Consider the following 27,178-nt stretch of genomic DNA (forward strand, 5'->3'; position numbering starts at 1 on the left):
CCTGCAGGAGAGGTCCCTGACTGTTAGAAGAAAAACTAACAAACAACTTCAGTATCAACATAAAGGATCCCACACAAAAACTGCATCCAAAGGTCATCAGCCTTACAGATCAAAGGTAGATAAATCCATGAAGATGAGGAAAAACCAGCACAGAAACGCTGATAATTCCAAAAACCAGAATGCTTCTCCTCCTCCAAATGATTGCAACTCCTCTCCAGCAATGGCACAAAACTGGATGGAGAATGAATTTGACCAATTGACAGAAGTAAGTTTTAGAAGGTGGGTAATAACAAACTCCTGTGAGCTAAAGAAGCATGTTCTAATTCAATGCAAGGAAGCTAAGAACCTGGATAAAGGTTGCAGGAACTGCTAACTAGAATAACCATTTTAGAGCAGACCATAAATGACCTGATGGAGCTAAAAAACACAGCATGAGAACTTCGTGGAGCATACACAAGTATCAACAGCCGAATCAATCAAGCAGAAGAAAGGTTATCAGAGACTAAAAATCAACTTACTGAAATAAGGCATGAAGACACGCTTAGACAAAAAAGAATGAAAAGGAATAAGCAAGGCCTCTAGGAAATAGAGGACTATGTGAAAAGACCAAACCTATGGTCAGTTGGTATACGTGAAACTGACAGAGAATGAAACCAAGTTGGAAAACACACTTCAGGATATTATCCAGGAGAACTTCCCCAACCTAGCAACACAGGCCAACATTCAAATTCAGGAAATACAGAGAATACCACTAAGATACTCCATGAAAAGATCAGCCCCAAGACACATAACTATCAGATTCTCCAAGGTTGAAATGAAGGAAAAAATATTAAGGGCAGGCAGAGAGAAAGGTCACATTACCTACAAAGGGAAGCCCATCAGAGGAACAGTGGATCTCTCTGCAGAAACCCTGAAAGTCAGAAGAGAGTGGGGGCTAATATTTAATATTATTGAAGAAAAAAACTTTCAACCCAGAATTTTATAGCTAACCAAACTTAACTTCATAAGCCAAGGAGAAATAAAATCTTTAACAGACAAGCAAATGCTGAGGAATTTTGTCACCACCAGGCCTACCTCACAAGAGCTCCTGAAAGAAGCACTAAATATGGAAAAGAAAAATGGGTACCAGCCACTTCAAAAACATAGCAAATTGTAAAGACCCCCCCACACCAACACTATGAAGAACCTGCCTAAGCAGTGAGCAAAATAACCAGCAAGCATCATGATGACAGGATCAAATTCACACATTACAATATTAACCTAAAATATAAATGCGCTAAATGTTCCAATTAAAAGACACAGACTGGCAATTTGGATAAACAGATAAGACCCATCGAAGTGCTGTATTCAGGAGACACATCTCAGTACAAAGACCCACATAGACTCAAAATAAAGGGATGGAGGAATATTTACCAAGCAAATGGAAACAAAAAAAGCAGGGGTGCAATCCTAGTCTCTGACAAACAGGATTGAAACCAACAAAGATCAAAAAAGACAAAGAAGGATATTACATGAAGGTAAAGGGATCAATGCAAAAAAAAAAAGAGCTAACTATCCTAAATATATATGCACCCAATACAGGAGCACCGAGATTCATAAAACAAGTTCTTAGAGACCTACAAAGAGACTTAGACTCCTACACAATAATAGTGGGAGACTTTAACACCCCACTGTCAATATTAAACAGATCAATGAGACACAAAATTAACAAGGATATTCAAGACTTGAACTCAGCTCTGAACCAAGCAGACCTAATAGACATCTGCAGAACTGCACCCCAAATCAACAGAAGGTACACTCACCTCAGGACTACATAGAAGTTATTAAAATTGACCACATATTTGGAAGTAAAACACTTCTCAGAAAATGCAAAACAGGGCAATCATAACGAACAGTCTCTCAGACCACAGTTCAATCAAACTAAAACTCAGGATTAAGAAACTAACTCAAAACTGCACAAATATATGGAAATTGAACAACCTGCTCTTGAATAACTATTGGGTAAACAATGAAATCAAGGCAGAAATAAAGAAGTTATTTGAAACCAGTGAGAGCAAAGACTCAACGTACCAGAATATCTGGGACACAGCTAAAGCAGTGTTTAAAGGGAAACTGATCACACAGAATATCCACATTAGAAAACTGGAAATATCTGAAATCAACACCTGAACATCACAATGAAAAGAACCAGAGAAGCAAGGCCAAAGAAATTCAAAAACCAGCAGAAGACAAGAAATAACTAAGATCAGAATAGAACTGAAGAAGATAGAAATACAAAAAACCTTTCAAAAAATCAATGAATCCAGGAGCTGGATTTTTGAAAAGATTAACAAAATAGATAGAACACTAGCCAGGATAACAAAGAAGAAAAGAGTGAAGAATCAAATAGACACATTAAAAAAATGATAAAGGGGATATCACCACTAATGCCACAGAAAAACAAACTACCATCAGAGAATACTATAAACACCTCTACGCAAAAACTAGAAAATATGGAAGAAATTGATAAATTCGTGGACACATACACCATCCTAAGACTAAAGCAGGAGGAAATCAAATCCCTGAATAAACCACTAACAAGTTCTGAAATTGATGCAGTAAAATTAAATATCATAAAAAAGGTCATAATGCTTAAAGTAATTTATAGATTCAATGCTGTTTCCACCAAGTTACCATCGACTTTCTTCACAGAACTAGAAAAACCTACTGTAAATTTTATATGGGACCAAAAAAGAGCCCACATAGCCAAGGCAATCCTAAGCAAAAAGAACGAAGCTGGAAACATCACTCTACCTGACTTTAAACAATACTACAAGGCTACAGCAACCAAAATAGCATGGTACTGGTACCAAAACAGATATATAGACTAATGAAATAGAACGGAGGTCTCAGAAATAACACCACACATCTACAGCCATCCTATCTTTGACAAACGTGACAAAAACAAGCAATAGGGAAAGGATTCTTTCTTTCCTAAATGGTGCTGGGAAAACTAGCCATATGCAAAACAGAAACTGGACACCTTTCTCACACCTTATACAAAAATTGACTCAAGATTGATTAAAAGACTTAAATGTGAAATTCAAAACCATAAAGACCCTAGAAGAATACCTAGGCAATACCATTCAGGACATAGACATGAGCAAATACTTCATGACTAAAACACCAAAAGCAATGGCAACAAAAACCAGAATTGACAAATGGGATCTAATCAAACTAGAGAGCTTCTGCACAGCAAAAGAAACTGTCATCAGAATGAACAGGCAACCTACAGAATAAAAGAAAATTTTCCAATCTACTCATATGACAAATGTCTAATATCCAGAATCTACAAGGAACTTAAACAAATTTACAAGAAAAAACAACCTCATCAAAATGTGGATGAGGGAAGATGTTTATGAGGCCACCAAACATAGAAAAAGAAGCCCACCATCACTGATCATTAGAGAAATGCAAATCAAAACCATCTCAAGCCAGTTAGAATGGTGATTTTGAAAAAGCCAGGAAGCAACAGATGCTGGTGAGGCTATGGAGAAATAGAAACAATTTGACACTGTTGGTGAGAGTTCTAATTAGTTCAAACATTGTGGAGGACAGTATGGCAATTCCTCAAGGATCTGGGACCAGAAATAACATTTGACCCAGCAATCCCATTACTGGGTATATTCCCAAAGGAATATTAATTATTCTAGTATAAAGACACATGCACATGCATGTTCATTGCAACATTATTACAATAGCAAAAAGTTGGAACCAACCCAAATGTCCATCAATGATAGACTTGATAAAGAAAATGTGGTATATATACACCATGGAATACCATGCAGCCATAAAAAAGAACAAGTTTATGTCCTTTGCAGGGACATGGATGAAACTGGAAACCATCATTCTCAGCAAACACACGCAGGAACAGAAAACCAAACACCACATGTTCTTACACATAAGTGGGAGCTGTACAATGGGAATTCATGGACACAGGGAGGGGAACATTACACACGTTCCCCTGTTGGGGCCTGTTGGGGAGTAGGGGGGCAAGGTGAAGGAGAGCATTAGGACAAATGCCTAATGGATGAGGGTCTTAAAACCTAAATGACGGATTGATAGGTGCAGCAAACCACCATGGCACATATATACTCATGTAACAAACCTGCACATTCTGCACATGTATCCCAGAACTAACATAACATAAAATAAAGCATTTCCCACAGCCTTGGAACGTACACTGAAAGGGCTTATCTCCAGTTTTAACAAGTTGGTGGTGTTTCATTCTTGAACTCTCAACAAAAGCTTTGCCACATTCTGTGCAGACATATAATCTGGGTCTGTGGGTGTGCAGATGTTTTCTCATGGCCCAGTTAGCCCTGAACATCTATGTGCAGTTTTATGAAGGCAATCTTTTCTTGATTTTCTTCTTTAATTTTTCTTGTTTCATTCTAGCAAATTCCTTGTTTGGGAACTGAGACGTCAATGCCAGGTGTTCTTCCAGGAGCAAGTTTCTTCCCTACTATATATTCTGAATAATCAGAAGGTCACTTATTGCCAGTGATTTATTCTTCAATCACTGTCCAATGGTCAGTATCTGTTCTGCTTTGTTTTGTTTTTCCATCTGAGGACCACATGGTGACTGAGAATCACCTTCTAGGGTCTTGATCTGCACCTGCTTCTGCTCCCACTTCTTGTTGCCTGGGCTGGTGCCACCGTGGCTGCCCGCCACTGTGGTAACTCTTGTGGCAGCCCAATGATGAGCCATCGCCACTGCTGCTGCTGGCCACCGCCACGTTAACCAGCATCTGCTGGATATATTCGATGTTGCCCCAGCCAGTGCAGGCACCAGGATAAGGATCTGGTTCTCGAGGTCGTCCTCAGCTGTAGCCACTCGTGTCCACTGCCTCCTCATGCGACTGCACCAGGATCATCTCCTGGTAGTGGTGCACCCGGGTCAGGTAATCAGTGACCAGGAGATGCAGTGCAATCATGGGCAGGTGGTGGTAATGGTGGCAGCAGACGTGCCCCTGGCCACCTGAGTCTCCTTGATAGATGCCACCACCACAGTCCTTGCCATTGTCATCCAGAGGAACTTATTTGCACTTGCTTTTCTTCCTTCCCAACATCCTCACTTGTACTGTAAGTGGCTTCTTCATAGCTACTGTTCTCCAAAGCTCTTCCTTGTTCATTGCACGGCTTGCTGTGGTGTTCCTACCACAGCAAGTATATTAGCACTTACAACATTTTTCAGTTCTAGGATTCTATCATTTGGAGAGTAAATAGGCATATATGGTTTAAAATTCAAACGGTTTGAAAGAGTATATTAGTAATTCATTTTTGATGGTAATGTTTTAAAAACTTTTTCAATCTGTTAAAAGATAATTTTCAGAAAAGATAAGATAATGACTCTCATAAAATATGAAAATGACCAAGTGTAAAAATTGTATTTCACTTGCTCAATAAAGAAACTTGACACGGGGAGGGACTCAAGATGGCACGCTGAGAACAACCCAGGATTGAAGCTCTCAGTGAATGTGCAGAAGGTGAGTCAGGGCCGCATTTCCAGACGGATTTTTATTGCCCACAAAACGGGGAAATTCCCAGGTATAAAAGAGACGCAGGATGCCAGGCAGAGGTTTTGGCTGGTACCGCCAGCAGCTGGCACTGTAGCGCAGCGGCACTCCACAGCGCTCCGCACAAAGCGCACTAGTTTAGGTGCCCTGTTGAACCGGCAATCTGAGACGTGAGAGGGCAGATTGGCATTCTATCTGATTGAAGGGGACTTGGACAGTGAGCCAGGACAGGAGATTCCAGGGAAACAGCATTTGGGGTAGCACAGTGGGACAAACAAAATGGCAATTCCAAACGCTCCAGGTGGAGAGTTTTACTGCAGGCACAGCTGAACCCAGACAGTGCAGCTCGGTGGGGGAGGGGCGTCTGCCACTACCCAGGCAATCCGCCCCTACTGAGGTACATCCCCATTGCTGACGCAGCCTGCTGTTGCCGAGGCAACCTGCCACAACACAGAGACTCCGCAGCAGGGCATAGCCCATGGCAACAGGGCTGACACCGCAGCAGCAGGGCAGAGCCTGCAGCAACAGGGCAAACCTCACACCAGCAGGGCGTAGCCTCGGCAGGCAAATAGTGACTGGACTGCCTCCTAGCTGGGCAGGACAGCACAACAGACACTCAAAAAGAAAGCCCCAACCCCCTGAGACACAGCATCTGAGAAAAAAGGGATTTTTTTATGAGTTCTGCTGCAGCAGAATTAAACGTAGCAGCCTAACAGCCCTGAATAAACAACAGAGCTCAAAGCTCAGCAATTGAGCTCCTATAAAGTACAGACTGTCTCCTTAAGCAGCTCCCTGACCCCTCTATATCCAAAAGACTGACATTTGGCAGGCATCATTCTGGGACAAAGATAGCAGAAAAAGATACTGGCAGCATCCCTCACTGTTCCACAGCTGCTATAGGTGCACCCCAGACAAGCAGGGCCTGGAGTGGACCTCAAGATTCGTACAGCAGAGAGGCTAGACTGGTAGAAGGAAAACCAAGTAACAGAAATACTTCATCATCAACAATCTGGGTGCCCACTCAGAGACCCAATCAAAAAGTCAGCAACTACTCAGATGACAGGTGGATAAATCCACAAAAATGGGAAGAAACCAGCGCAAAAAGGAGGAAAACACCCAAAACCAGAACACCTCGCCTCCTAGAAAGGACGAAAATTCCTCACCAGCAAGGGAACAAAGCTGGATGGAGAATGACTGTGATGAAATGACAGAATTAGACTTCAGAAGGTGGATAACGAGAAACTTTTGTGAGCTAAAAGAACATGTTTTAAATCAATGCAAAAAAACTAAGAACGTTGAAAAAAGATTTGAGAATATGATAACAAGAATGGATAACTTAGAGAGGAATATGAATGAATTAAAGGAGCTGAAAAACACAATATGAGAACTTCGCGAAGCATGCACAAGTTTCAATAGCCGAATTGACCAAGCAGAAGAAAGAATATCAGAAGTTGAAGATCAACTCAATGAAATACAATGAGAAAAAAAGATCAGAGAAAAAAAGGGCAAAAAGGAATGAACAAAGTCTCCAAGAAATGTGGGACTATGTGAAGAGACCGAACCTACGTTTGATAGGTGTACCAGAATGTGACGAAGAGAATGAATCCAAGCTGGAAAATACTCTTCAGGACATTATCCAGAAAAATTTCCTCCGCCTAGCAAGATAGGCCAACACTCAAATGCAGCAAATACAGAGAACACCACAAAGATATTCCGCAAGAAGAGCAACCCCAAGGCACATAATCATCAAATTCAACAAGGTTGAAATTAAGGAGAAAATACTAAGGGCAGCTAGAGAGAAAGGTCGGGTCACCCACAAAGGGAAGCCCATCAGACTCACAGCAGATCTCTCGGCAGAAACACTACAAGCCACAAGAGAGTGGGGGCTAATATTCAACATCCTTAAAGAAAAGAACTTTCAACCCACAATTTTATATCCAGCCAAACTGAGCATAATAAGTGAAGGAAAACTAAAATCCTTTGCGAACAGGCAAGTACTCAGAGATTTTGTCACCACCAGGCCTGCTTTACAAAACCTCCTGAAAGAGGCACTACACATAGAAAGGAACAACCAGTACCAGCCATTCCAAAATCACACTAAATGCTAAAGAGCATCAACATAATGAAGAATCTACATCAAGTATCAGGCAAAACAGCCAGCTAGCATCAAAATGGCAGTATCAAATTCACACATAACAATATTAACCCTAAACGTAAATAAACTAAATGCACCAATCAAAAGGCACAGACTGGCAAATTGGATAAAAAGCCAAAACCCATCAGTGTGCTGTATCCAGAAAACCCATCTCACATGCAAGGATACACAAAGGCTCAAAATAAAGGGATGGAGGAAGATTTACCAAGCAAATGGAGAGCAAAAAAAAGCAGGAGTTGCAATTCTCATCTCTGATAAAATAGACTTTAAAGCAACAAAGATTAAAAGAAACAAAGAAGGCCATTGTATAATGGTAAAAGGATCAATACAACAAGAAGAGCTAACGATCCTAAACATATATGGACCCAATACAGGAGCACCCAGGTATATAAGGCAAGTTCTTAATGACTTACAGAGACTTAGACTCCCACAAAATAATAGTGGGAGACTTTAACACTCCACTGTCAATATTAGATCAACCAGACAGAAAATTAACAAGGATATCCAGGGCTTGAACTCAGACCTGGAACAAGCAAACCTGATAGACACTTACAGAACTCTCCACCCCAAATCCACAAAATATACATTCTTCTCAGCACCACATCACACCTACTCTAAAATTGACCACATAATTGGAAGTAAAGCACTCCTCAGCAAATGCAAAACAACTGAAATCATAGCAAACAGTCTCTCAGACCATAGTGCAATCAAGTTAGAACTCAGAATTCAGAAACCAACCCAGAACCACACAGCTTCATGGAAACTGAACAACTAGCTCTTGAATGTTGACTGGATAAATAATGAAATGAAGGCAGGAATATAGAAGTTCTTCAAAACCAATGAGAACGAAGACACAACATACCAGAATCTCTGGGACACATTTAAAGCAGTCTCTAGAGGAAAATATATAGCAATAAGTGCCCATATGAGGAGAATGGAGAGATTCAAAATTGACACCCTATCGTCAAAATTGAAAGAGCTAGAGGAGCAAGATCAAAAAAACTCAAAACCCAGCAGAAGACAAAAAATCACTAAGATCAGAGCAAAACTGAAGGAGATAGAGACACGAAAAACCCTTCAAAAAATTAATAATCCAAGAGGTGGTTTTTTGAAAAGATCAACAAAATAGATAGACCACTAGCCAGATTGATTAAAAAGAAAAGAGAGAAGAACAACCAAGTAGATGCAATAAAAAATGATAAAGGGGAAATCACCACAGATTCCACAGAAATTTAAACCAACATCAGAGAATATTACAAACAACTCTATGCACATAAACTAGTAAACCTGGAAGAAATGAATAATTTCCTGGACTCCTGTGTCCTCCCAAGCCTAAACCAGGAGGAAGCTCAAACTATGAATACACCAATAACAGGGTCAGAAGTCGAGGCAGCAATTAAGAGCCTACCACACAAAAAAAGCCCAGGTCTAGATGGGTTCACAGCCGAATTCTACCAGACACACAAAGAGGAGCTGGTACCATTCCTTCTGAAACTATTCCAAATAATCCAAAAAGAGGGACTCCTTCCCAAATCATTTTATGAGACCAACATCATCCTGATACCAAAACCCGGCAGAGATCCAACAAGAAAAGAAAACTTCACACCAATATCTATGATGAACATAGATGCAAAAATCTTCAATAAAATATTGGCAAGCCGATTGCAACAGCAGATCAAAAAACTTATCCATCATGGTCAAGTAGGATTCATCCCGGGGATGCAAGTCTGGTTCAACATACGCAAGTCTATAAACGTAATTCACCACATAAACGGAACCAAAAACAAAAACCACATGATTATCTCAATTGACGCAGAGAAGGCATTTGACAAAATTCAACAGCCCTTTATGCTAAAAACCCTCAATAAACTCGGTATCGATGGAATGAATCTCAAAGTAATAAAAGCTATTTACGACAAACCAACAGCCAATATCATATTGAATGGGCAAAAACTGGAAGCATTCCCTTTGAAATCCGGCACTAGACAAGGATGCCTTCTTTTACCACTCCTATTCAACCCAGTATTGGAAGTTCTAGCCAGAGCAATCAGGCAAGAAAAAGAAATAAAGGGTATTCAAATAGGAAAGGTGGAAACCAAATTGTCTCTATTTGCAGACGACATGATAGTATACCTAGAAGACCCCATCGCCTCAGCCCAAAAACTCCTGAAACTGATAAGCAACTTCAGCAAAGTCTCAGGATATAAAATCAATGTGCAAAAATCACAAGTATTCCTCTACACCAATAACAGACTTAAAGAAAGCCAAATCAAGAACGAACTGCCATTCACAATTGCTACAAAAAGAATAAAATACCTAGGAATACAACTCACAAGGAACGTAAGGGGTCTCTTCAAGGAAAACTACAAACCACTGCTCAACGAAATAAGAGAGGACACAAACAGATGGAGAAACATTCCATGTTCATGGTTAGGAAGAATTAATATCGTGAAAATGGCTATACTGCCCAAAGTAATTTACAGAATCAACGCTATCCCCATCAAGCTACCATTGACTTTCTTCACAGAACTGGAGAAAACCACCATGAATCTCATATGGAACCAAAAGAGAGCCCACATAGCCATGTCAATTCTAAGCAAAAAGAACACAGCTGGGGGCATCACACTACCGGATTTCAAACTATACTACAAGGCTACAGTAATCAAAACAGCATGGCACTGGTACCAAAACAGAGATATAGACCAATGGAACAGAACAGAGGCATCGGAGGCAACACAACATATCTACAACCATACAGTCTTTGATAAACCTGACAAAAACAAGCAATGGGAAAAGGATTCCCTGTTTAATAAATGGTGTTGGGAAAACTGGCTAGCCATGTGCATGCAGAAAGCAGAAACTGGACCCCTTCCTGACACCTTACACTAAAATTAACTCCAGATGGATTAAAGACTTAAACATAAGACCTGGCACCATGAAAACCCTAGAAGGAATTCTAGGCAAAACCATCCAGGACATAGGAGTAGGCAAGGACTTCATGAACAAAACACCAAAAGCATTGGCAACAAAAGCCAAAATAGACAAATGGGACCTAATCACACTCCACAGCTTCTGCACGGCAAAAGAAACAGTCACTAGAGTGAATCGGCAACCAACAGAATGGGAAAAAATTTTTGCAGTTTACCCATCTGACAAAGGGCTGATATCCAGAATTTACAAAGAACTCAAACAGATTTACAGGAAAAAAACAAACATGCCCATTCAAAACTGGGCAAAGGATATGAACAGACACTTTATGAAAGAAGACATATATGAGGCCAACAATCATATGAAAAAATGCTCATCATCACTGGTCATCAGAGAGATGCATATCAAAACCACATTGAGATACCATCTCACGCCAATTAGAATGGCAATCATTAAAAAATCTGGAGACAACAGATGCTGGAGAGGATGTGGAGAAAAAAGAACACTTTTACACTGTTGGTGGGAGTGTAAATTAGTTCAACCATTGTGGAAGACAGTGTGGCGATTCCTTAAGGCCTTAGAAATAGAAATTCCATTTGACCCAGCAATCCCATTACTGGGTATATATCCAAAGGACTATCAATCGTTCTACTATAAGGACACATGTACACGAATGTTCATTGCAGCACTGTTTACAATAGCAAAGACCTGGAACCAACCCAAATGCCCATTGATGATAGACTGGATTGGGAAAATGTGGCACATATACACCATGGAATATTATGCAGCAACCAGAAATTATGAGTTCGTGTCGTTTGTAGGGACATGGATGAATCTGGAGAACATCATTCTCAGCAAACTGACACAAGAACAGAAAATGAAATACCGCATATTCTCACTCATAGGTGGGTGATAAAAAATGAGAATACTTGGACACAGGGAGGGGAGTACTAAACACTGGGGTCTATTGGGGGGAAAAGGGGAGGGTAAGCGGGGTGGGGAACTGGGGAGGGATAGCCTGGGGAGAAATGCCAAATGTGGGTGAAGGGGAGAAAGGAAGCAAAACACACTGCCATGTGTGTATCTATGCAACTGTCTTGCATGTTCTGCACATGTACCCCCAAACCTAAAATGCAATAAAAATTTTTTTTAAAAAGGCAAGAAATTAAACAGAAAGAAAAAAGAAACTTGACATGTTATAACTGGTTCAAAAGACAGGTCAAAATAGCACATATTTATGTGGATTAGGAGAATGCTGAGATGAATTGCAAATGGAGGCAAAAGTAGTGTCCCCAGTGTGGGGTGGGTGTTGGTTTATTAGTCATATGTATCTGAACCTGGAGGATATAATGTATGTGTCTCTCTGTTACCTACAATTTACCAAAAGTTGCTAAATAGTTCAAAGTCGATGAGCAGCATTGGACTTTGACAACCCCAAGGCCTAGTATATATAGTTGATAAATAAATGTCTATTGAAGTACAAAAGGTCCCTCCATAGTCATCCCTCTGTCTTTGGCCAAAATAGTCTCAAATAAAAATTATTCTTGCCACAAAATAACAAAATAATATAGGTCTCAATAGATTTAGTTTAATTATTTACATAGCTGCAGGAAGAAGTGGTAAATTACTGTGTAGACTTTCTTAAGTTGGATTTTCTGGAAGTTTTTATAAAGAATCTCAGATGAGAATTTCTAAAGTTTCTTAAGGCTAAAAAGCTAAACCGCTAACTCACTACCAGATTTTGCCTATAGCACCTATAAATTTGGACAAATTCTTCTCTTCTCAAGGTCCCCAAAATACACTAGGTTTCCTAGACCTGGCTGTAAGTGACCTCCCTTTCACAGAAGAAAAGCCTAGAATCCTTTCCCAGCCAGATATCAGATCAGTTTTCACAAGAGTGCTTTATAAGTATTGATTTCAGCAAGTCAAATTAGATCCTTAAACGTATGTAGCCATATCTGAATAAATAATCCTCACTCTCAAATATGACATTCCATTTGAAGCTTTGGTTGCATTACTGCTGTTTCCAATTATGTTCTGTTGACCAAGAAGATAGACTCTTATTGAACTTTATTATGCAAATGGTTATATTGACATGAAGATAAGAATACTGAGCTTCTAAATTCTGGACGGGTCAGGAAGAGAAAAAAATATCATTTACAAGTCTTTTATTTCAGTTTATGAAAGTATAATCTACTAAATTGTTATGAGGTATATGAAGAGAGAAAAGAGTTCCTTATATATTCACAATACAAAACATTAAACATCAACAATATCCCAAACAAAGCCCAGTCACACCTTATTAGTTTATTTAGTCCTATGAATTCTAGAAATCTAGTAGAGAATTGACCACTGGTATAGTCTCAAAGTTGCACAAATGATACCAGAAACCTGTGTTCAACAGTGCTTAGCATAGTCCTTTCCCGTGAGCCTCTGAGAAAGCTTTTTCTGATGAAGATAAATAACTCAGGCTTGTAATCAATTTCAAGCATTTTCAGGAAAGTAACAGAGTAATTAAAAATTGTAGATAAAAACTTAAAATGCCTGCAGTTAATTTATTACTGATAATTTTCTAAAGTGAAAGATCTGAGAGAATTTATAACAAGAATAATATGGCAATTTGTTTTTTTGTGTGTGGAATGCCAAACAAAATAATAAAGTCATCCAAAAAATCTGCAAAAAAATGAATTACCTTATTTTCACAAAAGATAGCAAACATTATATTGAACTTATAAAACTGGGTGAATGATACAGGACACTCACCCAACAATAGGAGAATACACATTTTGCTCAACTGCATATGGACCATTCTCTAAGATAGACTACACATTAGGTCACAAAATAAGTCTTCATAAACTTAAAAAAAAATAAAAACCATAAAGACTTTTCCGATCACAATGAATTAAAACTAGAAATCAGTAACAGAAAGAAAACTGAAAAATCCACAAATATATGGAAATTAAACAACATAGTTTTAAACAATCAGTCACAAGGGAAATTAGAAAATATCTTGGAATAAATGAAAATGAAAAAATATAGCACACCAAAATTTATGGGATGCAGCAAAAGCAGTGCTAAGAAGGAAATGTATAGAGTAAAATCTTACATTTAAAAAGAAGAAATATCTCAAATCAACCACCTAGATTTATACCTGAAGCAACTAAGAAATAATGAACTAAATGCAAAGCTAGCAGAAGGAAGAAAATAATAGAGTAAAGCAGAGATAAAATAGTGAATAAAAGAACAGAGAAAAATCAATAAAACTGAGAGTTACTTCTTCAAAAAGATCAACAAAACTGACAAACTTTTAGCTTCATTGGCTAAGGGGGAAAAACTCAAATAAAATCAGAAATAAGAGACATTACTACTGATTGTACATAATAAAGCAACTAGAGTACTTATGAACAATTATACAGCACAAATTGGATAATTTAGATGAAATAGACCAAATCTTAAAAATTTGTGTTGTGTGGTCTACAAAGACTAAATCATGAATAGACCACCTGAACAGGCCTATAACCAATGAGAAGATTCAATCAGTAATCAAAACTTTCCCCCAAAGATGCCCAGGCTTTACTGGTCAATTCTACTCAGCAATTGAAGAATTTATATCAGTCCACCTTTTGAGGACTTCTTAAAACCTGCAATAACAAGAGGGCCCTGTCAAACTCATTCTGTGAGGTCAGCAGTATCCTCATACTGAATCCAGACAAAGACACCACAAAGGAAAAGTACAGGCCAATATCTTTAATGAATATTGATACAAAAATCTTCAACAAAACACTAGCAACACAATCAAACAACACATTAATAGGATTATATACCAGAGCCAAATGGGATTTATTCCTGGGATAAAAAGATGATTAAACATAAGAAAATCAGTCAACATAATACACTACATTAACAGAATGAAGAAAAAACCCATATGATTATCTCAATTGATATAGAAAAGCATTTTATAGTGAAAAGTTATCATCTATGATCAAGAACAAGACAAGGATGATTGCTTTTATCACTTCTGTTCAGCATACTACTGGTAGTCCCAGCCAGAAAAACCAGGCAGGAAAAAGAAACAAAAGGCACCCAAATTAGAAAGGAATAAGTAAAATTATCTTTATTTGCAGACAATATCACACACACACACACACACACACTATAAATAATAAAACTAATAAATGAATTCAACAAAATTACCAGCTGGAAAACAGTGCACAAGAATAATTATGTTTCTACACACTAACAATAAACAATCTAAAAAGGAAATTAACCATTCCATCTATGAGAACATAAAAAATAACAAAATAGGAATAACTGAACCAAGGAAGGAGGTAACTTGTACAGTAAAAACTACAAGATGTTGATGAAAGAAATTAAAGGCAGTAATACATGAAAAAAAACATCCTGTGTTCAAGGATTGGAAGAATTATTATTGTAAAGATATCAACACTATGCACAGAGATCTACAGATTCAATGCAATTCCTATCAAAATCCCAATGATGTCCCTTCAAGAAATAGAAAATCCTATCCTAAAATTCACATGGAATATTAAGGAAACCCAAATCACCAAAACGAACTTGAAAAAGCAAAACAACATTGGAGAGCACACTGTCTGATTTCAAAACTCACTACGAAGTTACAGTAGCCAAACAGTTTGGCAATAGCAAAAATAAGGACATATAGACCATTGGGATAAAATAGAGAGCCCAGAAATAGGTCATCACATATATGGTGTAATGGTGCCAAGACCATTCAACATGGAAAACAGTCTTCAACACATGGTGTTGAAAAAATTGGATATTTACATGCAAAAGAATGAAGTTGGATCCTTACCTTGCATCATATACAAAAATTAACTCAAGATGGATCAAAGACCTAAATGTAGGATCTAAAACTGTATAACTCTTAGAAGAAAATATAGTGAAAAAATTGATGAAGATTTTATAATGATTTCTTGGATGTGACATTAAAAGCACAAATATCCAAACAAACAATAGATAAATTGAACTACTCCAAAACTTAAAACTTCCGTGTATCAAAGGACTCAACAGATTGAAAAAGCAACATACAAAGTGGGAGAAAGTATTTGCAAACCATATATATAATAAAGGATTCATATCCAAAATATGTACAGAAGTCCCAGAACTCAACCACAAACCAAAACATAATTTAAAAATGGTCAAGGGACTTGAACAGACATTTCTCCAAAGATCTAAAAATTGCCAACAAGCACATTAAAATATTACTAATCATTAGTAATCAACATTACTGATCATTAGGGAAATGCAAATCAAACTATAGTGAGATACCACTTCACACCCATTAAGGTGGCTATTATTTTTAAAAAGCAGAAAAAATAGCAAATGTTACTGAGGATGCAGAGGAATTGGAACCCTTGTGCATTGTGCAATGTAAAATGATATAGTTGCTGTGGAAATAAGTATGGGGGTTGCTCAGAGAATTAAAAACAGAATTAGTAGATGACTCAACAGTTTTATTTCTGGATACATATACCAAAAAGAACTGATAGCAGGGATTCAAAGAGCTATTTGTATATCCATGTTCATAGTACCATTTTTACAATAGCCAAGAAGTAGAAGCAAACCAAGAGTTCATCGAAGAATGAACTGATAAACAAAATGTGGTATATAAATAACAATCAAATAATATTTAGTCTTAAAGAAGGAAATTCTGACACACACTGCAACATGGATGATCCTTGAGGATATTATGCTGTATGATTTCACTTAGATGGTGTATTTAGATAAGTCAAATTCATAGAAACAAAAAGTAGAAAGGTGGCTGCCAGGGACAAGAGAGAAGCCAATTAATGGGTATGAATTTCAATTTTTCAAGATAGTGTTCTGTGAACATATGATAGCGATGGTAGCAAAACAAAGTGAATGTGCTTTATGTCACTAAACTGTATACTTAAAAATGATTAATGTCAAATTATATATTATGTATATTTTACCATAATTTAAAAAATAAGAAATGAATGAGCAATTTTTACAGAGAAAAGCATCTTGAGATACCAACTATAATAATCCTGAGACATACTATGAATATACCAAACGTATAGTTAGAATATACCAGGAATTAATAAATCATAAGTAAAGAGATTTAATTAGTCCAGAATAGGTTCATGTGTTAATAAACAGATAACAATATGCTATTGCTATATAATGTGAAGAAAAAACATCGCCAGGACTCTGGTACAAGAAAAATATGATGGACAGTGAGGGCATTAACAAAGTTATAGAGACTTGTCATGGCATACAGTTCTAAACTATTTATATTAACAACTTTAACCACACACAGGCTGTGGGCAAAGTTGTTAATATAAATAGTTTAGGAAGACTAAGCAAAGCTTCTAATCTGACAGCTCTTTTCAGACAACTCATCAGTAGTAACATGTAAAATAAACATAATTATTTCTAGCACCTTCCTTTCTATGATGTAAAAGAATAAGAGTTTTATGTGCAAAAATACCGTGAAAGTTTTATTTTACTTTATCTGACATTTAGGATTCAATGTTGAAAAAATGAAAATTAAAAATTTTCAGATTTGAGCACTTAAGGCAGGAATTGTACTTTGCTATTCATTTCAAAATGGCAGTAAAACAGTTAAAAATAATATAGAAGGTAACATGACTATTAAAAACATTAGCTGTTTCTTTTGTTTGCTTAAATAAGCATGGATATAAGAAAATCAATATATCCCATAGAAGGTTATCCTGGTAATAACACAGTATCTTTGCTGTCTAGTCAGATAACACTGAACAACAATCCTTTATACTATAGGTGATGGCACTTACCAGTAACCAAGAAAACAAGGCCATCAAAATTGAACAAACTTTGTTAATATTTTGACACATTGAATAACTTTTCAAACTCATGTATTATAAACCGAAATACGTGAAATTCACTCTGAAGTTTTGTATTTCATTCAAGTCTTTCATATTCTAAAACAAACTGATAATTGATTTTATGATTGATCTCAGTGAATCCACAAGGTTAGGACTAATTTCATAATATTACTAAAATGTTATTAATATGCATTGCATTCATGATTCATCATTGCTATCCGTGAATAAACCAATAAGTAGATGCAAACTATTTCTGTTTAAATTTTCAAGAGAGTAAAATATCAATACTCATAACACACAAAGCAGGTCTCTTGGGTCCTCAATAAACTTGACGAGTACAAAGAGGTTTGGAGACCAAAAATATATTCTTTTAGGACAAAATTACTCTTTTTCTTGAAAACTAAAAATATGCACACAGTTGCATTTCTACAAAAATATTGCTCTGAAGTAATATTTATTCACATAGTAATTATAACTTTTTCCAAAGTAACTGACGTCTATGTTACAGAGAAAACTGTGTGCTGGGTAATTGTGAACTGTCTGTCACACACAGCATTTTGCAGCAGATTAGCAGAGGTCGTTGGGGGAAATAAAACAATCCTGCCAACAAAAGGCCTCCAACACAATTTATTAGTGAGTATGTGTTATAGGTTTATACATATATAAAGGTAGAATGAAAATGTCTATAAAATCCACACACAACTTCACACAAATTTATGTAGGTGGTAAAGGGAAGAAAGAAAAATACAAATAATTAAAATTTTCTCCATAAGAGACAAATAGACATACACCATGATGACTGTCTTCTGTTTACCTTGTTAGAGAGTTCATTTTGGAGATATGTATTTATAGTTTCAAGAGTCAGAAGGTCCATGAACTTACATTGTAAATTCAAAGGCTGGGCATGTTATTAGGTTTATTATGTCAAGGAGACACACTAAAAAAAAGAGAGTGGAAAGAGATTGGCCTTCCTTCTCTTGATTAGACAAAACTTGATCATCTTACCCTTATAATTTGAAAGCCTGATCATTTTGCATCCATAGTTTTCCCTTTTATTAAGTCTATATTAACATTACGGTTTTAAAAATTATTGCCATTGCCCTATCTACCTTTCTCTATGCTATTTGCAATCATTAAATAGCCATCAAGTCCATAGCAAACTACAAAGAAAAGCAATTATCAGAACTACAAAAGAATAAATTTAAAAATTATAAAATCTGAATATGACATCAAAGCTTTCTATTTGAGTAAGCTCATTAGAACAACTCTTTTTTGGGTAAGTTAATTACCATTGTCAGACATTCTACAAAATTTAAGTTTCAAAGTCCTTTGTGTGAGTCTGTTATTTTTGAGATACTGTCTTCATATTAAAAGCATAAATCTAGTTAAGTTCATCTTTCACCTTAATAGCAGTATCGGTGATCAAAAAAATCTGTATGTATGTCTATTCCCACTGTGGTGGGATTCCATCTTTTTCTTCAGAACACTTTTTTATAGATGACATCTCTTGATTGATATGGATGAACGATTTCCTCTGATTAATACTTCCAGTTCCTTACAATTGTATTTCTCTGGGCTGCAAGAAGAGAGAGAGAAGTCTTAAGTATTGGCATGATTATGAGATAATTCAATTAATGTAGACATGGAATATGGTCTCAGGCCCATATTCATAGGTCTGCCAAATATAAATCCTAATTCTTAAAAAGGCTAGTGACAAAGGTTTAGGGTATGTTAACCCAATGTGTTACTGAATTATAGCCAATGAGTTGTATTTTTTCGTTGAGTATGATTATTTTTTCCACTTGTTCAGAGGATGATAAGAAATATAACAGCTTATAGGAATTTGCAAATAATTACATAATTAGTAGATAACAGTGAAAACAAAAATGACTTCCTCCATCTTGATTCTGTATGCCCAATTCTCTAAAAAATGGGAGTTATGTATATCAAAATCACCCTTAACCATACTTTGAACATCAGTCGTTGGAGAAGTTTGGGCCATGTCAACACCATATAAACCATAATAAATAAAGCTTTTACCTTCCATAGGTGTTACATATATCTGCTACTAGTTTACTCATAAAGTTTTGTAGGGAAAGAAAAAACTTTTTCCTCTTCCTTCTTAGGTTTAGTACCTGGGTTCCTGCAAGTTAAATTGATGAAACAGAGATTAATGGGAAAAAAGGCTTGTAAATTTTATTTGATGTGCATATTTTTTCTGTGTAACAGTGAGAGGTGCTTTACAGAAAAGGAGAAATCCCCAAAGAAGTGGTTAGGCCTGAGAAAATACATTCCATTTTAAGAAAAGCAATGAGTTGTTGACATGTGATAAGACAAAGGAAAAGGAGTTTGGGGCTTCTAGAGTGGTAATTTGTGGGAAGGTAAATATATGAAAGAAACTACTGAAACTTAAAGGCTATTTAGTAAGTTTTGTTATGCAAGCTCAAGTCAGTGTCATCTTCAGTAAGAAGAATCTAGTAAGAGTTACCTTCAGTGATTAAGTGGTATTCTCCCCTTCCTGGTATGTGAGAGGGGTGAGAGGAATACCTTCACAAAGGGAAATTTTTGTCTTGCCTTTAAGCACAAAAACAGAAAGTGGAAGTAGAAATATTTTCCTGTCTGATGTTTCTCCATTGCTTTCAGTTCAAAATAATTCTTATGCCAAAGTGGCATGTTTTGGAGTAGCATACACTGATCCCTTTTAGTTTCTTAGGGAAAAAGTACCCATATAATTTACTGGGAAGATAAAGGTATAAGAAATTCATCATACCATAAGATTATCCAGAAGTAAGCCCATTTGAAGGTTAGGTAGATGAGCCTACAGCCTCTAGGTAATTGGACCTGGGCAGAAATGGTGAGAGAATATCAGGTCTCCATTGAATATTGAAGTACAAATAGGAAGTAGCGATGTGTTTATTAAGACATTTTAGGCTGAGGAAAGAGTATGCAAAAGCAACAGAATATGAAAAGGAGCAAGACTCTTGCAGCCTGCAAGCAGTTTAAGAATGTTTGGGTTAGACGACGTGAGAAGGTAGTGATGGCAGCTGAGGCCATAGAGGTAGACAGAGCCAAATCTTCAAGGGCATTGTAAGTCATCTTATTTTGAAGGCAATGGGGAGTTATAGAACAATTTAGAGCAGGATAGCGTAGCATGTTAGAAGGATAGAATATTACACCCAGATGTATGAGTCTACTAGTAGTTCTACAGTTTCAGGTTTTACATTTAAGACTTTAATTCATTTTCAGTTGATTTTTATATATGAAGCATGGCATGAGTCCAATTTCATCCTTACATATGTGGATATCCAGTTTTTGCAACACCATTTTTTTAAAGAAATTGTTCTTTTCTCCATTGTGTGTCTTAGTACCTTTGTCAAAAATCAGCTAACTGTAAATGTGCACATTTATTTCTGGACTCTCTCTTCTGTTCCATTGGTCTGTGTCCATCTGCCATGATTGTGAGGCCTCCCCAGCCATAAGGAACTATGAGTCTGTTAAGCCTCCTTTTCTTTTTAAGTTACCCAGTCTCAGGTATATCTTTATTAGCAGCCTGAGGACCAACTAACATATAAGAGAAATAAATTCTGGAGATCTATTGTAAAACATGGTGACTATAGTTAATAATAATGTATTGTATACTTGCAAATTGCTAAGAGAGTAGATTTTACATATTCTCAACATCAAGCATGATAACTATGGAGGTGATACATATTTTAATTAGCTCCATTTAATCATTCCACAATTTATACATATATTAAAATGTTACATTGTGCCCCATAAACATATACAACTTTTATGTATCAATTTTAAAAGGCCAAAAGAGAGAGAGGCACAGCAAGGTGGCCAAATACATGGCTTCACCAATCATCCCCACTGCGAAGGCACTAATGTAACAACTATGTGCACAAAAAAAGCACTTTCATAAGAACCAAAATCAGGTGAGCCCTGATAGTACCTGCTATTAACTTCATATCACTGAAAAAGGCACTGAAGAAAGTAAAAAAGACAGTCTTGAATCCCCACAGGACTCTTCCTCCATACTACTGCAATGGCTGCATGACAGAGAAGGAAACTGTGCACTTGGGGGAGGGAGAGAACAGGAATTGTGAGATGTTGCATTAAAATCAGTGATGCCCTGATACAGCTAAAAGCAAAACCTGGCAGAACTCAATGACACCCACCCACAGAGGGAGTATAATCCAACCCTAGCCAGAGGGAAATGACCCAACCCAGTGGTCAGAACTTGAGATTCAGCAAGAGTTGTCACCATGGGCTAAAATGTTCTGGGGCTCTATATAAACTTGAAAAGCAGTCTAGGCAACAAGGACTGCAAGTCTAAGAAAAGTCCTGGTGCTCAACTTAAAGCCAATAGTCTTGGGGGGTGCATAACCTACTGAGACACCACCCAGAGTGACTAAGGGACTGTTAACATCACCCTTCTTCCAACTATGAGTAGTGCAGCTCATGGCTCCAATAAAGACACTTCCCTCTGTTTGATGAGAGTAGAGAAGAGTGGGCATGACTTTGTCTTGCATCTGAATACCACCTTAGTCACAGCAGGATAGGGCACCAGTGAGAGTCATAAGGCCTCCATTCCAGCCCCTAGCTTCCAGATGACATTTTTTAGACACACCCTGGGCCGGAAGAAAACCTGCTGCATTCAAGGAAAGAACCCAGTCCTTCCAGAATTTATCATCTGCTAATGGAAGAGCCCTTGGGCACTGAATAATGAGCAGGGATACAAAGGTACTACATCAAAAGCTTTGGTGAGACTCTGAGACTGCTAGCTTCAGGTGAGACCAGTCACATTACCAGCTGTGGTGGCTATGGGACAATTCTTCTTCCACTTGAGAAAAGCAGATGGAAAAGTAAAGGCAATTGCATCTGGGCGTTAGGTACCAACACCACCACAGTGGGGTAGAGCACCATGTGGGCTCTTGGGGTCCCCAATTCCAGGACTTGACTCTTGAATGACATTTCTGGAACTCAGAGGGGAGCCCACTGACCCTGAAAGATAAATCCCAGGCCAGGCAGCATTCACCAAAAGGTGACTTCAGAGACTCTGGGTCTTAAGAAAACATCAGTGGTAGACTAGCAGCACTCGTCATGATCTGGGTGATAGTGGCTATGGGGTGAGGCTCTCTGCCTTTGGAAAGGGAAGGGAAGAGTGACAAAAACGGTGTCATGTGGTTTGAGTGCCAACTCAGCTGCAATACAATAGAATATCAGGTAGACTTCTAAGATATTTTACTCTAGTCCCTGAGTACTGGATGACATTTCTGAATGCAACCAGGGCCTGAGTGAGCTCACCACCCTAAAAAGAAGAACAAAAGCCAGGCTAGCTTTGCCACCTGCCTATTGTAGAGCCCCAAGGCCTTAAGCAAATATAGTCAGTAGCCAGGGAGTGGTTACAGCAGGCCTTGGGCGAGACCCAGTGCTGTGCTGGCTTCAGGTCTAACCAGTGCAGGCATAGTGGTGGTGGCCATAGGGATGGTTGTGTCACTCAACTTCCAGATTAATAGTTAAGAACAGAGAAAGACACTAAAGTTGGAAGAAAGTGATGGAAGAAAACAAGAGTCTTTGCCTGGTAATCCAGAAAATTATCATGGATCATGTTCAAGACCATCAAGGTGGTACCTCTATAAGTCTGTATGAACCACAGTGTTACTGAACTTTGGGTGCCTCCTAAAGAAAAAATGGCTTAGACCAGTCAGGTGCAGTGGCTCATGCTTGTAATCCCAGCACTTTGGGAGGCTGAGACAGGTGGATCACCTGAGGTCAGGAGTTTGAGACCAGCCTCACCAACATGGTGAAATCCCATCTCTATTAAAATACAAAAATTAGCTGGGCATGGTAGCAAGTGCCTATAATCCCAACTACTTGGGAGCCTGAGGCAGGAGAATTGCTTGAACCTGGGAGGCAAATATTGCAGTTAGGCAAGATCACGCCACTGCACTTCAGCTTGGGTAACAAAAGTGAAACTTCATCTCAGTAAATAAATTTTAAAAAAAACAGCTTAGATCACCACACTGAACTCTTTTCAAATATCTGGAAAACCTTCCCAAGAAGAATGGTTACAAATAAGCCCAGACAGTAAAGACTACAATCAATACCTAACTCTTCAATACCCAGACACAAAAGAACATCTACTCACATCAACACTATCCAGGAAATCATGACTTCATGAAATGAACTAAATGAACCACCAGGGATCAGTCCTGGAGAAACAGAGATATGAGACCTTTCAGACAGAGAATTCAAAATATCAAACAAATTCAAGATAATGCAGAGAAGGAATTTATAATTTTATCAGAAAAAAATTTAACAAGGAAAGTGAAATAATTAAAAATAATCAAGCAGAAATACTCGTGCTGAAAAATGCAACTGACATACTGAAGAATGCATGTGAGTCCTTTAAGAGCAGAATGGATCAAACAGAGGTAAGAATTAGTGAGCTTGAACACAGACTATTTGAATATACACAGTCAAAAGACACAAAAGAAAAAAAGCATAAAAGAAACATAAATAGGACCTACAGGATCTAGAAAATAGTCTCAAAGGGGCAAGTCTAAGAGTTGTTGGCCTTCAAGAGGAGGTAGAGAGATAGGGATAGAAAACTTATTTAAAGGGATAATAACAGAGAACCTCCTAAACCTACAGAAAGATATCAATATCCAAGTACTAGAAGTTTATAGAACACCAAGCAGATTTAATCCAAAGAAGACTACCTCAAGGAATTTAATAATGAAACTCTAAAAGGTCAAGGGTAAAGAAAGGATTCTAAAGGAAGCAAGAAAAAGAAACAAATAACACAATGGCACTCCAATACATCTGGCAGAAGGCTTTAAAGCAGAAACTTTACAGGCCAGGAGAGAGAGGCATGATATATTTAAAGTTCCAGAGGGGGAAAAAAAACCTTTTATCCTATATTAGTGTATCTGGCAAAAATATTCTTAAAGCATAAAAAAGAAATAAAGACTTTCCCAGACAAATAAAAGTTGAGGGATTTCATTAATACCAGATCCATCTTACAGGAAATGCTAAAGGGAGTATTTCAATCAGGAAGAAAGAACATTAATGAGCAACAAATAATCACCAGAAAGTACAAATTTTCCTGGAAATAGTAAGTACACAGAAAAACAGAGAATATTATAACACTAACTGTGGTGCATAAATTACTCTTATCCTAAGTAGAAAGACTAAACAATGAACCAATTAAAAATAATAACTACAATAACTTCTCAAGGCATAATCAGTACAATAAGAAATAGAAACAAAAAAAAGTTGGGGAATTAAGTCAAGGTGAGTTTTTATTCGTTTTCTTTTTGATTGGTTGTTTGACTAAATGTTATGTTGTTATCAGGTTAAAATAATGGGTTATAAGATAGTATTTGCAAACCTCATGGTAACCTCAAAACAAAAAACATATGATATAGATAAAAAAATAAAAACTGAGAGATTAAATTATATCACCAGAGGAAATCATCTTCACTAGCAGAAGACAGGAATGAAAGAAAGTAAGAAGAGAAGACCACCAAACAACAGGAAAATAAATAACAAAATGACAGGAGTAGTTTCTTATTTACGAGTAATAACATTAAATGTAAATGGACTAAGCTCTCCCATCGAAAGACATAGACTAGATGAATGGATGAGAAAGAACAAGACTCATTAACCTGTTGCCTACAAGAAACACACTCCACCTATAAAAACACACATAGACCAAAAATAAAGGGATGAAAAAAGATATTTCATGAAAATGGAAACAAAACAAGAGCAGAATTCACTACACTTACATCAGATAAAAGAGATTTCAAGACAGAAACTATAAGAAGAGACAAAGAAGGTCATTTTATAATGATAAGGGGGTCAATCCAGCAATGATATATAATAATTTTAAATGTATTTATGCTGAATATGGGAGCACCTAGATATATAACAGAAATATTATTAGAGCTAAAGAGAGAGCCAGACCCTAATAAAATAAGAGAAGGAGACTTACAATGCACTTTCAGCATTAGACAGATCTTCCAGACAGAAAATCAACAAAAAGCTTCAGATGAATCTGCACCATAGACCAAATGGATCTAATAGATGCTTACAGAACATTTTATCAAGGAGCTGCAGGATATAAATTCTATTCCTTAGCATAGGAATCATTCTCAAGATTAGACCATAATGTTAGGTCACACAAGTCTTTAAACATTCAAAAACTGGAAATGATATTAAGCATCTTCTCTGACCACAAAAGAATAAAACTAGAGATTAATAACAAGAGACAAAAAAGGAATAATAAAGATCAGAGCAGAGATAAATGATATTTAGATTAAAAATACAAAAAAAACACAACAGAATAAAGAGTTGTATTTTTTAAAAGCTACACAAAATTGAAAAATCTTTAGCCAGACTAAATAAGAAGAAAATTCAGAAGATCCACATAAACAAATTAGAAATTAAAGAAGAGACATTACTGTTGATACTGCATAAATTCAAATCATCATTAGTGGCTAATATGAGTGAAAATATGCCAATAAACTGGAAAATGTTGAAGACGTGGAAAAATTAAGGGGATTTATACAATGCACCAAGATTGAACAGGGAAGGAATCTATAATCTGAACAGATCAATAGCAAGTAACAAGATCAAAGCCATAATAAAATGTCTCCCAGTAAAGAAAAGCCTAAGACCTTATGGCTTCACTGCTGAGGTCTACCAAACATTTAACAAAGAACTAATATTAGACAAATACTTCTCACACTATTCCAAAAAAAATGGAAGAGAAGAAAATACCTCTCAACTCATTCTATGAGTCCCATATTATTCTGATGCCAAAATCAGACAAAGACACATCAAAAACTACAGGCCAATGTCACTGAAAAATATTGATGTAAAAAACCTCAACAAAATATTAGCAACCCAAATTCAACAATACATTAGAAAGATTATTTATCATGCAACATCCATCCATGATTTTTAAAACCCTCAAAAACTCAAGATAGAAAAAATATACCTCAACATAACAAATTCATATAGAGGTTTGGGGCCAAGATGGCCTATTAGAAGTGAAGGCACTCAGAGGCACCCATAAAAAAAAAAACATAATAAGCATATGAAGCCTTCACAGGCAGCCAAAGTATACAGGTTTTATCATCAAAATTGACTAGAAGGCTGGCATGACCCATGGAGAGAGGAAAGAGCAGTGTGGTGTGGTGAACCACTTTATCACCACATGAGGAAGGGGAATGCCCTCCTGCCAGCCATGGGAGGTGGTGAGCGAGCATGCTATGCAACTGTGGAAACTATGCTTTTTCCATGAAACTGTCTAACCCATAGATAGGAAGATCCCACTTCTAAACTCATGCTACCAGAGCCTAGCATACCAACCTGGAAATGTGTAGATACTTAGAGCCTCTAAGCTTGAATCTGATTAAGGCTACTGAACTCCCAGTGGGAAGGGAAACCAGCACCGGCTGTGGCTGCCTGCTTTCTAAGCCCTTTGAGCTCCTTGGGGGAGTGTTAACAGCCAGTACTGGTACTCACAACTGCCTAACACACTAAGCTCCCTGGGTGGGGAAAAGGAGTCACCCATTTGATAGCTCCAGGCTGCACTTTTCACCTGCTGGAGCCAGGGAGTCTGGACAGCTTAGTCTCAAGATTTGTTCCCACAGACC

General features: G+C 37.3%; 1 pseudogene; it reads right to left on the reverse strand.

The window, feature by feature from the left end:
- Positions 1–27,178, reverse strand: part of LOC100390611 (transcription factor YY2-like) — a 97,480-nt pseudogene that overhangs the window by 1,342 nt on the left and 68,960 nt on the right.

The sequence above is a fragment of the Callithrix jacchus genome, chromosome X (genome assembly GCF_049354715.1).
Source record: "Callithrix jacchus isolate 240 chromosome X, calJac240_pri, whole genome shotgun sequence".
Taxonomy (NCBI): Eukaryota; Metazoa; Chordata; class Mammalia; order Primates; family Cebidae; genus Callithrix; species Callithrix jacchus.